Raw genomic sequence first — 11,410 nt, forward strand, 5'->3', positions numbered from 1 at the left:
TACATCCAGTCATGATGACCAGGAAGTCGAAAGCTTCTATGAAGACGTGGAATCGGCGATAGGTAGAGTGAAAACTAAATACACCATTCTAATGGGCGACTTCAATGCCAAGGTAGGCAAGAAGCAGGCTGGAGACAAGGCAGTGGGGGTATATGGCATAGGCACTAGGAATAGCAGGGGGGAGTTATTAGTAGAATTTGCGGAACAGAATAATATGCGGATAATTAATACCTTCTTCCGCAAGCGGGACAGCCGAAAGTGGACGTGGAGGAGCCCGAACGGCGAGGCTAGAAATGAAATAGACATACTCTGCTCTAACCCTGGCATCGTACAAGATGTGGACGTGCTCGGCAAGGTGCGCTGCAGTGACCACAGGATGGTAAGAACTCGAATTAGCCTAGACCTGAGGAGGGAACGGAAGAAACTGGTACATAAGAAGCCGATCAATGAGCTAGCGGTAAGAGGGAAAATAGAGGAATTCCAGGTCAAGCTACAGAACAGGTATTCCGCTTTAACTCAGGAAGAGGACCTTAGTATTGAAGCAATGAACGACAATCTTGTGGGCATCATTAAGGAGTGTGCAATGGAAGTCGGTGGTAACTCCGTTAGGCAGGATACCAGTAAACTATCGCAGGAGACGAAAGATCTGATCAAGAAACGCCAATGTATGAAAGCCTCTAACCCTACAGCTAGAATAGAACTGGCAGAACTTTCGAAGTTAATCAACAAGCGTAAGACAGCTGACATAAGGAAGTATAATATGGATAGAATTGAACATGCTCTCAGGAACGGAGGAAGCCTAAAAACAGTGAAGAAGAAACTGGGAATTGGCAAGAATCAGATGTATGCGTTAAGAGACAAAGCCGGCAATATCATTGCTAATATGGATGAGATAGTTCAAGTGGCTGAGGAGTTCTATAGAGATTTATACAGTACCAGTGGCACCCACGACGATAATGGAAGAGAAAATAGTCTAGAGGAATTCGAAATCCCACAGGTAACGCCGGAAGAAGTAAAGAAAGCCTTGGGAGATATGCAAAGGGGGAAGGCAGCTGGGGAGGATCAGATAATAGCAGATTTGCTGAAGGATGGTGGACAGATCGTTCTAGAGAAACTGGCCACCCTGTATACGCAATGCCTCATGACCTCGAGCGTACCGGAATCTTGGAAGAACGCTAACATAATCCTAATCCATAAGAAAGGGTACGCCAAAGACTTGAAAAATTATAGACCGATCAGCTTACTGTCCGTTGCCTACAAACTATTTACTAAGGTAATCGCAAATAGAATCAGGAACACCTTAGACTTCTGTCAAGCAAAGGACCAGGCAGGATTCCGTAAAGGCTACTCAACCATTGACCATATTCACACTATCAATCAGGTGATAGAGAAATGTGCGGAATATAACCAACCCTTATATATAGCTTTCATTGATTACGAGAAAGCGTTTGATTCTGCCGAAACCTCAGCAGTCATGGAGGCATTGCGGAATCAGGGTGTAGACGAGCCGTATGTAAAAATACTGAAAGATATCTATAGCGGCCCTATAGCCACCGTAGTCCTCCATAAAGAAAGCAACAAAATCCCAATAAAGAAAGGCGTCAGGCAGGGAGATACGATCTCTCCAATGCTATTCACAGCCTGTTTACAGGAGGTATTCCGAGACCTGATTGGGAAGAATTGGGGATAAAAGTTAATGGAGAATACCTTAGTAACTTGCGATTCGCTGATGATATTGCCTTGCTTAGTAACTCAGGAGACCAATTGCAATGCATGCTCACTGACCTGGAGAGACAAAACAGAAGACTGGGTCTAAAAATTAATCTGCAGAAAACTAAAGTAATGTTTAACAGTCTCGGAAGAGAACAGCAATTTACAATAGGTAGCGAGGCACTGGAAGTGGTAAGGGAATACACCTACTTGGGGCAGGTAGTGACGGCGGATCCGGATCATGAGACGGAAATAATCAGAAGGATAAGAATGGGCTGGGGTGCGTTTGGCAGGCATTCTCAGATCATGAACAGCAGGTTGCCATTATCCCTCAAGAGAAAAGTGTATAATACCTGTGTCTTACCAGTACTCACCTACGGGGCAGAAACCTGGAGGCTTACGAAAAGGGTTCTACTCAAAATGAGGACGAAGCAACGAGCTATGGAAAGAAGAATGATAGGTGTAACGTTAAGGGATAATTAAAGAACAGATTGGGTGAGGGAACAAACGCGAGTTAATGACATCTTAGTTGAAATCAAGAAAAAGAAATGGGCATGGGCAGGACATGTAATGAGGAGGGAAGATAACCGATGGTCATTAAGGGTTACGGACTGGATTCCAAGGGAAGGGAAGTGTAGCAGGGGGCGGCAGAAAGTTAGGTGGGCGGATGAGATTAAGAAGTTTGCAGGGACGGCATGGCCACAATTAGTACATGACTGGGGTTGTTGGAGAAGTATGGGAGAGGCCTTTGCCCTGCAGTGGGCGTAACCAGGCTGATGATGATGATGATGATGATGATGATGATGATGATGATGATGATGATGATGATGATGATGATGGATACAGTCAAGAAGGATCGACAGGCGCTGACTGGGCTCGTGAAATGTCCGGCCGTAGATAATGACGTCGTCTAAATAGCACATGCAAATTTCCCATTTGAGTTCGCGGAGCACGGTATCCATAAATCGCTTGAATGTCGTTGGAGCGTTGCATAAGCCATAGGCATAACGTTGAACACAAAGAGACCGTCAGGTGTTACGAAGGCTGTCTTCTCCTTGTCTGAGGGGTGCATGTGAATTTGCCAGTATCCTTACCGTAAATCAACAGGAGAGAAATACGACTCGGAGTGGAGGCAGTCGACGGCGTCGTTTATTAGAGGTAGGGGGTACACGTCTTTCTTTGTGACAGTGTTTAGGCGGCGATAGTCCACACACAATCTCCATGAGTTGTCTTTTTTCTTGGCTAGGATCACAGGAGCAGCCCAGGGGCTACATGATTCCTGGATCACTCCTTTCCGTAACATTTTTCCGATCTGCTCGGCGATGACTTTTCTCTCTGAAGATGAAACGCGATAAAGCTTCTGACGGATTGGCGTCGCTTGCCCTGTATATATGGGTGCGGTGTCGCATACGAGACGCCGGTGGTGTATGGGACGCTCGTTGGCCTTGAGCAAAATCAAACACTGTGGCGTAGCGAGCGAGCACAGCTTCCAGCAGACACTGCTCACTAGAAGACAGCGACTTCTCAATCAAGCGCTTAAAGCCAGCAGAATTATCATGGCTGCAATCGGGGTTGGATTTTTTCCCAGCACTTGACATTTCGACCGTTCCGAGGCTGACAATGGCTTGTTCAACACTTGCCAGTTTAAAGGGACACTAAAGTGAAAAATGATTTCTTCCGCATCATTAAATTACCGTTCTACAACACCAAAAACACCACTCTTACAACGATAAGACGTTTGGTAAGCCAGAAAAAGCGCAAGGACGAAATACGAGTGGCGACGCCTACTTAAGTTCCCGCACCTGGGGGCTTTGACGTCTTGGATTTTGATGGCATCTTCTAGGGCCTAGTAATTATATATAGCGGTACAGATTGACTACATTGTGTTCTAAAGGAACCAAATATTACACATGGTAAGTTTCGGGAACCTTTATTCAGCCAACGCGGCCCAAATGCGAAAGCATACGTTGGAATCGCTGACGTCACGCAGACGTACCGGCGCTGGGGTTCCGGCGCGAAATTCGAATACTGATACTTGGATCTTCATTTTCTCATCTAATAATCAGACTATTTTTTTACATGACTGTCTGCAGAGTTCTCAAACAATGCTTCATCAGTCTAAACTCATTTATTGATTCGCTTTAGTGTCCCTTCAAGTCATGGCGGTAATGTTATGGATTGGGTTGAAACGTTCACTGTCTACAAACGAGCACAACCGTCAGTGGTGACAACGAGGGAGCGAGGGACTATCACATTTTCCTTGAGCGCGTTGTTATAATCGGGCTCGGCTAAACCACAACAAGAACCTGTACGAGGGCTAGAAGTATTGACAGGTACAAACATCGCAGTCTGAGGGGGCAAACACACATCTTGCGACACGGAGACAACGTCGGCGGCATCACTGGTGTTATCTGTCATTGAAGTTCGCGCGTCACGGCGAAGAGAAATCGCGCCACTTCCACAATCCAAAGTTGCCCCCCACTCACGCAAGAAATCAATTCCTAAAATAATGTCATGCGTTGTACGTGCAAGCACAGTAAATTCACTTCGAAATGTCTGGTCCCCTATCGTAACTGAAACAGAACAGACCCCAAGTAGGCGTAACATTTCCCCGCCAACTCTACGAAAGGTAGCGTTCCGATCCCAAGAAAACAACTTTTTGTCCAAGACGATTTTTGAAGGACAGGCTCATAATAGTAACTGCCGCCCCGGTATCAACTAAAGCAAAAGCAAAAGCACTCACATCATTAACTAAAACAAACACTTTGTTTTTAAACAATTTTGCACAAGAGGGTCTTGATGAACGGCCGCACCCCCGTCGGTCGCACCGGCTAGTTTCCCAGCAGCGGTGGTAACAACGAGCGACGACGAGAACGGCGTTGTCGTGTCGGTGGTGGCTCCGCTCAGAAAGGGGGAGTCACTGCGGTTCGCGCGTCCCTGCTGCAGCCGTTGGCAGGAACTGGGATACGGCCAGGGCTCGTCAGCGGGCACGCGGGGTGTATAGGAATTAAACCGTGGAGCACGCTGCTGGCGGCGGTGGCAATACCTAGCAATGTGTGCAGGCACACCGCAGCTGTAGCAAATACGGGAGTCGCGGCTTGTCGCGGCTGACACTGGTGACATGGGTCTCAGGGGTATACAAACGAACTTTCAGGCTGGTTGTAGGAGGGAAGAGCCCGCGGAACAAATCGTTGTGGTGCATCTTGCCAGCGTCCCACACTTGTCGGTTGCGGTGGCAAGTTGCTGCTCTCCGGACGGTCCTGCGAGGCTCTCGGTAATTTTGACATGCCCAGGTGGCCGGTGGCACACAACAGCGATCGCCAAATGCACATATAATGGCACACACAGTGGCGTAGCAACAGGGGGGGCCGGGGGGCCGTGGGCCCCGGGTGCACGGGGCCAGTAGGCGGGGGGGGGGGGGTGTCATATACGTCTGAAGACACCCGAAAATTGTCGAAATGCTCGCCTTCCTCGACTACACATGGGGGGGGGGGGGGGTGACAGAAGAGCTAAGGGCCCCGGGTGCCAGACGACCTAGCTACGCTACTGGGCACACATGAGCGCGTCAACAACTTTAAGGCGTTCAAGCCCTTCTTTAACCACCTAATCACTCGGCCGAATCACCGAGAAGATGTCGTCATGGGCTGGAACGGACACTTGCAATAGTAGCGACGTTGTCCAAGCGTCCGAATGGTGGTGGTTGGTGGTGGTGGTGGTGAATTGTAGCAACAGGCGGGTTTAGTCTGGCGATCAAGGCCGGCAATTGCTCCGCCCGAGCGTCTCGCACAATACCGCTGAAGGGTTTCACCATACGTCCATCAAACCAGTCTCTCTTAAGAATTCGATCAGGAGACGTGAAGTTTCTTTGTGGGCCATAACTGATCCCTCGGGAAATATAAGGTGTTGCAGGCGCGCATGCGGAAGGTCCTTGTTTTGCAGATTCCTCAGGAGAGTGTCTCTTTCATCTTGGAATTGCTGGCAGGACCACAAAAAGTGCTCAATGTCTCCTGTCTCGTTGCATGCCGTACAGTTCGGAGAATTGATTCGCCCCGTTTCAAATAACCAGGCCGGTGTATTAGCAGATCCTGTTCTTATTCGATATAGAAGTGAGGCTTCCTCTCGGTGCAATCTCTTGGTTACGCAGGGCATATGCGGTGGAACCTAAGGCGACGCAAAGTGGTTTCGAATGTCAGATTTTTGCACTTGATTACTCTTTGGAGCCTTGATTTTGGGAGGATGATAGAGCGCTGCGTATGCAAGCGCATCACCTTTTTCGTTCCTAAGCGTCCGAACTTTGTTCCAATCCTCATTTTCAGCGCTTCAAACGCCCGGCAGTGTCATTATAAGAAAATTATAAACCTCTTCAGCAATTCCTTTAAGCAGCTGTCCTACTTTGTCTTCGTCTGCCATGGTGGCGCGGACGATTCCGCATAATTTCAAAACAGCCTCCATGTACGTTGTACAAGTCTCGCCAGCTAATTGACCTCGTCGGGAAAACGTCTGCTCAGCCTTCTTTTTCTTAGAGATCGGCTCTCCCTCCGAAGCACTTGGTGAATTCTTCTAAAAAAATTATTCCAGCTTGTCAGAACGTTCTCATGGTTTTCAAACCAGAGGAGCGCGGTTCCAGCGAGAAAAAAAAAAAACGCGTTATCGAAATGATTCGTAGTGCTCCAGTGGTTGTGGCGACTCACTCTTAAGTAGTGTTTCAGCCAGTCATCGACGTCTTCGTTCGCCTTCCCCGAAAAGGTGGGTGGCTGTCGCAGCGCTGTCCACTAGCCAGCCTGCATTGCGTAATTACTGTCTGGTTCGTGGCACGTGGGATCGTCATTGCCTTCTCCGGAATCGGCCATGTCCGCTGCTTGTGGTCGTAAACCGGCCAAGCGTCTACTCCGTCGTACAGTTGGCAGAGCTGGGTCGTCCAGGATTGTCCAAGATTTTCCCCGCACGTCCACCAAAGATGTTACGAAAGATGTTTATTTACAGCATGAAACGAGGTCCAAGAGGAAGCCACAGGCCAGGCCCAGCCGGGGCAGAGTACCCCGAGATCACGCACGCGCACTCTACTTCTTTCTCTGCCTCAGTCGCGCAATGCTGCGACAATATTAAAAATAACAGGGGTCCCAGAACAGAGCCTTGTGGAACATCTGATGTTGCATTTACAGTTGAGGACGAGGTGGAATTAAATGAAACGAATTGAGAGCGAGAGTTAAAAAAGCTAGCTAGTCCATCAGTCGATGATTATTTAAAATTACATTTAGTTTGCTTAGTAACTTGTTGTGTATAACCGTGTATTTGTAGCTTTGGAAAAGTCTACGAATAACGTATCAATTTGATTGCCAATATCAAGATTTCTGGTAATGTCATGTGAAAATTTCACCAGTTGTGTTGTGCTGAAACCACGACGAAATCCATGTTGTATGTTGGAGAGAATTTTATTCGGTTCAAGGTATTCTGTTATATGCTTGTGTATGATATGTTATAGCAGCTCTCCGGAGTTGGATGTAAGCGATATAGGTCTATAGTTAGAAAAAAAATTGCTTTTCGCCAGATTTATGCCGAGGCAGGACCTTGGCTAGCTTCCAAGACTGAGGGCCGATGCCTGACGTCAAGGATCTGTGAAAGATGACCGCCAAATAACGTGAACACCAGAGAAAGTATCTTACTAGAAACCTGTTCGGAATATTGTCAGGACCAGTGCACTTCTTTGTGTATAAATTGAGAATCAAGTTTAGGATGCCGTTTTCACTAATTACCACATCGCCGATAGAGAGCTCAGGATTAGTATTTGTGAGAGTTGTTGTCATGCGCGAACACTGATCGGAAGTAGACATTAAAAGCATTAGCTATATCGGAGAGGTCTGAAATAGCCGTGCCATCTAATATAAAGGAAACTGCAGCAGTTTTAGTTGGTGTGATACAAGTGCAGAATTTGCGCTAGTTAGAGTGTAATAATCCTTGTAGTTCAACTTGAAAATAAAAGTTTTTAGCTGTTTCATTTTAATACGCAGTTCTTCCATAGCAGTGTTAAAGCGAACGATGCTGTCAGGATTACATGCCTTTTTCAGTCGGCGCAGACGATGAACACGTGATATATGCAGTATGCTGCGATTCATCTATAGAATTTTAGTATTTCTCTTTTTATTCTTGAGGGGAATAAAATTATCAATGCATAGTTTTACGATGCGCTCAAATGCATCGACTAATGTGTGAACGTTATCGTGTAGACCAAGCGCTTGGAAGGAATCAAAGTTAGAAGCTAAAGTGTCTGTTATAGATGTGCCATCAGCATGAATGAAGTCGAAAAGCTGTGTAATATTAGACTGCAGCTTAATCAATGAATAGGGAAGACACACGTGTACAGCTTTGCGGTCAGAAATGTCACTGATTACATCGCACTGAAAACCAGTTTGGACGAGCTGAGAACTGAGAAAAACTAGGGCTAAGTGAGAATTATGTCTGGTTGGAGCTTATACGATTTGAGTAAGACCGAGGGATAATGATAGAAAAAGAAGCTCGTTACAAATGGAAGGGACACGATCAGTGCATCAAGGTTCGCCAATCAATACCCGATGCATTAAAATCCCCCATGCACCCAAGGTTCGAGGTGCCGAAGTCGTGTTCCTGCATGAATATGCTAAGCCTCTGTAAATCTTCTAATGAGGAACCTGGCACGCCATAGCATACACCAAGAATTATAGAAAATTAGGTTAAATATAGCATACACCAAGCAAATTCGATCTTTTTTGTGAATTGGGATTATTTTCGCCTTTTTTAGGTCATCTGGAAACATGCCTGGCTTGAACATGAACACGCCTGTCTTGAGCATATTTATTTATTTATTTATTTATTTATTTATTTATTTATTTATTTATTTATTTATTTATTTATTAAATTATTTCCATGGCCCAAAGGCACTACAGAAGGGAGTGGGGGGAAAATGGCAAGACGTGCAGCTAACAAAACAAATAAAAGAAATCATACAAGGAATCTTGTAAAGCGATCTTGAACTCGTGGTCGTCAGTTATGCTGGCGATTATGGATGGAAGCTGGTTCCATGCGACACTTGTTCTAGGACCAAAAGAGTCATTACACGATTTCGTGCGACAAGAAGGTAGACCTGCCTTGAAGCGATGATCGGTCCTTGAATATATATAATGAGGTGGATGAAACAGAACGTCCTTCAAATCGTTGTTATAATAGTAGATTTAAAAGGTTAAGGCGAGATGACTTTCAACGCAACGAAAGGTCAGGCAATTTTAGGGTTTTCTTCATAGATGTGACACTGGGATGACGTGAATAATTCGATAAGATGAAACGTGCTGCGTGACTCTGAATGGCTTCAAGAGTTTGAATGAGTGTAGTCTGAGTAGGATACCATATGGCGCATGCGTACTCTAATTTAGAACGTACCAAGGTTTTGTGAAGTGTTAATTTCAGGGACGATGGGGCATCAAAAAAGTTTCGGCGCAGATAACCAAGCACGTTATTGGCGTTGTTACATATTCGACATGCGTATTCCACGAAAGATTAGAAGAAATGTGAACACCAAGGTGTCTATAGCTGTCAACAGATGGTAATGGAATGTTATTGAGGGAGTAAGTACGCGGACAACGATTAGTGCTGTAGCGAGAAGCTTGCATACTTTTACATTTAGTTTCATTAAGTGTTATGAGGCATTTACTGCACCATTATAATACCCTATCTAGATCACGTTGCAGGTTGAGATAATCGGCATGGTTAGTAAATTTCTGGCAAACTACACAGTTCTAACTTCGCGTATTACTTTCCAGATGCGCAGTTTTTTTTTTACTTGAGAATATTTAGTTTGCCTCATTTGTATATCAGAACTTGCCTTTCCTTGAGATGTTTAGTTATTTATGCCCTTCCCTTCTACAACTGTTTTTTTTTTTAATCAATGAACGATTTTTCATTACTTGGTGGTGTTGAAGCAAATCATTATTTTCGTTCTTAGCTTTCTTATCAATGTATTCGGCTTTTTGCGTTTATTAGCAATTTGTTTTGCTATAGTGTGTTTATATGGCTCGCGTCTAGGTTGCATGGAATTATTGATTACTTTAATTATTTGATCTTTTTCCATTACAATTCGTGTTTCTTTGTTATATCTAGTGCCATGCTGATTGTGCCTATAGAGCTTCCTACAATAATTACTAGAGATCTAAGCACAAGTTACTAAATATTAAATAGAATTACTGGCACCGCGCTCGCTCAGCCACCATAGGGACGATGGTTAGACATGGATTTGTCTGATATTCGCGCTTGTAGCTTTAGACATTCTTGTGGCTTTGTTTATAACGCTTTATCTGCCCTCACTGACTTAAATTTCTAAGCAATGTATGCTGTAAATCCACGTAGTTCGCGATCCGCAAGTCGCCAAAACGGAAGAAAAGCGCGACCTTTTGAACCACGGGATTCGTCACAGCGATTGAAATGGTCAATGGCATCAGTGCCGAGTTTCTCGCTCGGTCAATGCCACCTGCCAGTACCAGCTCCTCTAAAACGAAACGTACTGGGCTCTGCTGACCGCGCTACTAAATTAATTCATAGAGTGGCATGTGAAACCTGAAAAAAAAAAGCTACACTCTATCCGCGCGCAAAAGCCTTTGAAAAAAATTGCTTTCCTAACGCGAACTTTAAGATGGAAAATAACACGTTCCTAATAACTAACAAAAAAAAATGCCTCGCGTACTAATTACAAAGAGAAGCAAGAATAACAAAAAAGAAACGTATACAAGTGCTTAAATTACAATTACTCTTTCTCAATGCGCGCTCGAATGGGTTGCCGACTTGACAGCCTTTGGGCCACGCTGAGCACAAGAGGTGCGGGACCTATATTCCACGTGCTCGCGGCTTGCTGTCTCGTCCCTGAGGGGGGTTGGGAGGGGGGGGGGCGTAAACGCAGGAATAGCCATTCTCGCTTCGTCCTCGCTCTCGCGGCACATTCCACCTCAGTGACCACTCGATCGACCCGGTTCCGACGCGCATGTCTCAGCCCAGTCGAACTTTGCCGCCGCACCCGGTCTCTCCTGTCGTTATCAACCTTTCCCGACGCCTCCGTTTCCTGAATCGCCACAACGAACCATTTTCGGCTCTGCGCGATGGCCTGTCCCTTTGATGCCAGGTGTTCACCTAATGTGAACACCTGACATCGGGTGCAGGTGTACTGCCCTGCCTGACCGTCATGGCATTCTCTCCATTTGGTGATTCCGGAAAATCGCTCAAGTGCGCTGGTACGAGGAATGTTTTCAGCGCCTTTCGGAATCGCCACTGTGGCTCAAGTGCTGAGGTACAAGGAAGGTATCCAGCCCTACACTGACCCTCATAGGTTTGCTGGAACAAGCCTTGTCCCCACAATGGGTGCTCTCCGGGATGCCCGCTGGCTCGGTTTCGGCGTACGACTGCATCGCGCAGTCAAGGCACCGATGCTGGAGCCCTGAGCGATCTCCGCTCCGTTCTGCCGCGTCGGTCTTTTCTTGGCTCGGCCGCTACCGTATCTGAGTCTATCCTAGACGATTCCGGAAAGTCGCCCAGCTGCTCGAATACGAAGGTTTCCAGCGCCTCCTTAACGATCTCATGGCTACTGGAACAAGCCTCGTCCTCGCAAGGGACGCCCTCTGGAATGACACCTCTCTGTAGACCGGCAACGGCCTCGCTCTCGACACGCTCCGTCAATGTATCGAAT

This window comes from Dermacentor albipictus, chromosome 4, assembly GCF_038994185.2.
Source record: "Dermacentor albipictus isolate Rhodes 1998 colony chromosome 4, USDA_Dalb.pri_finalv2, whole genome shotgun sequence".
NCBI lineage: Eukaryota > Metazoa > Arthropoda > Arachnida > Ixodida > Ixodidae > Dermacentor > Dermacentor albipictus.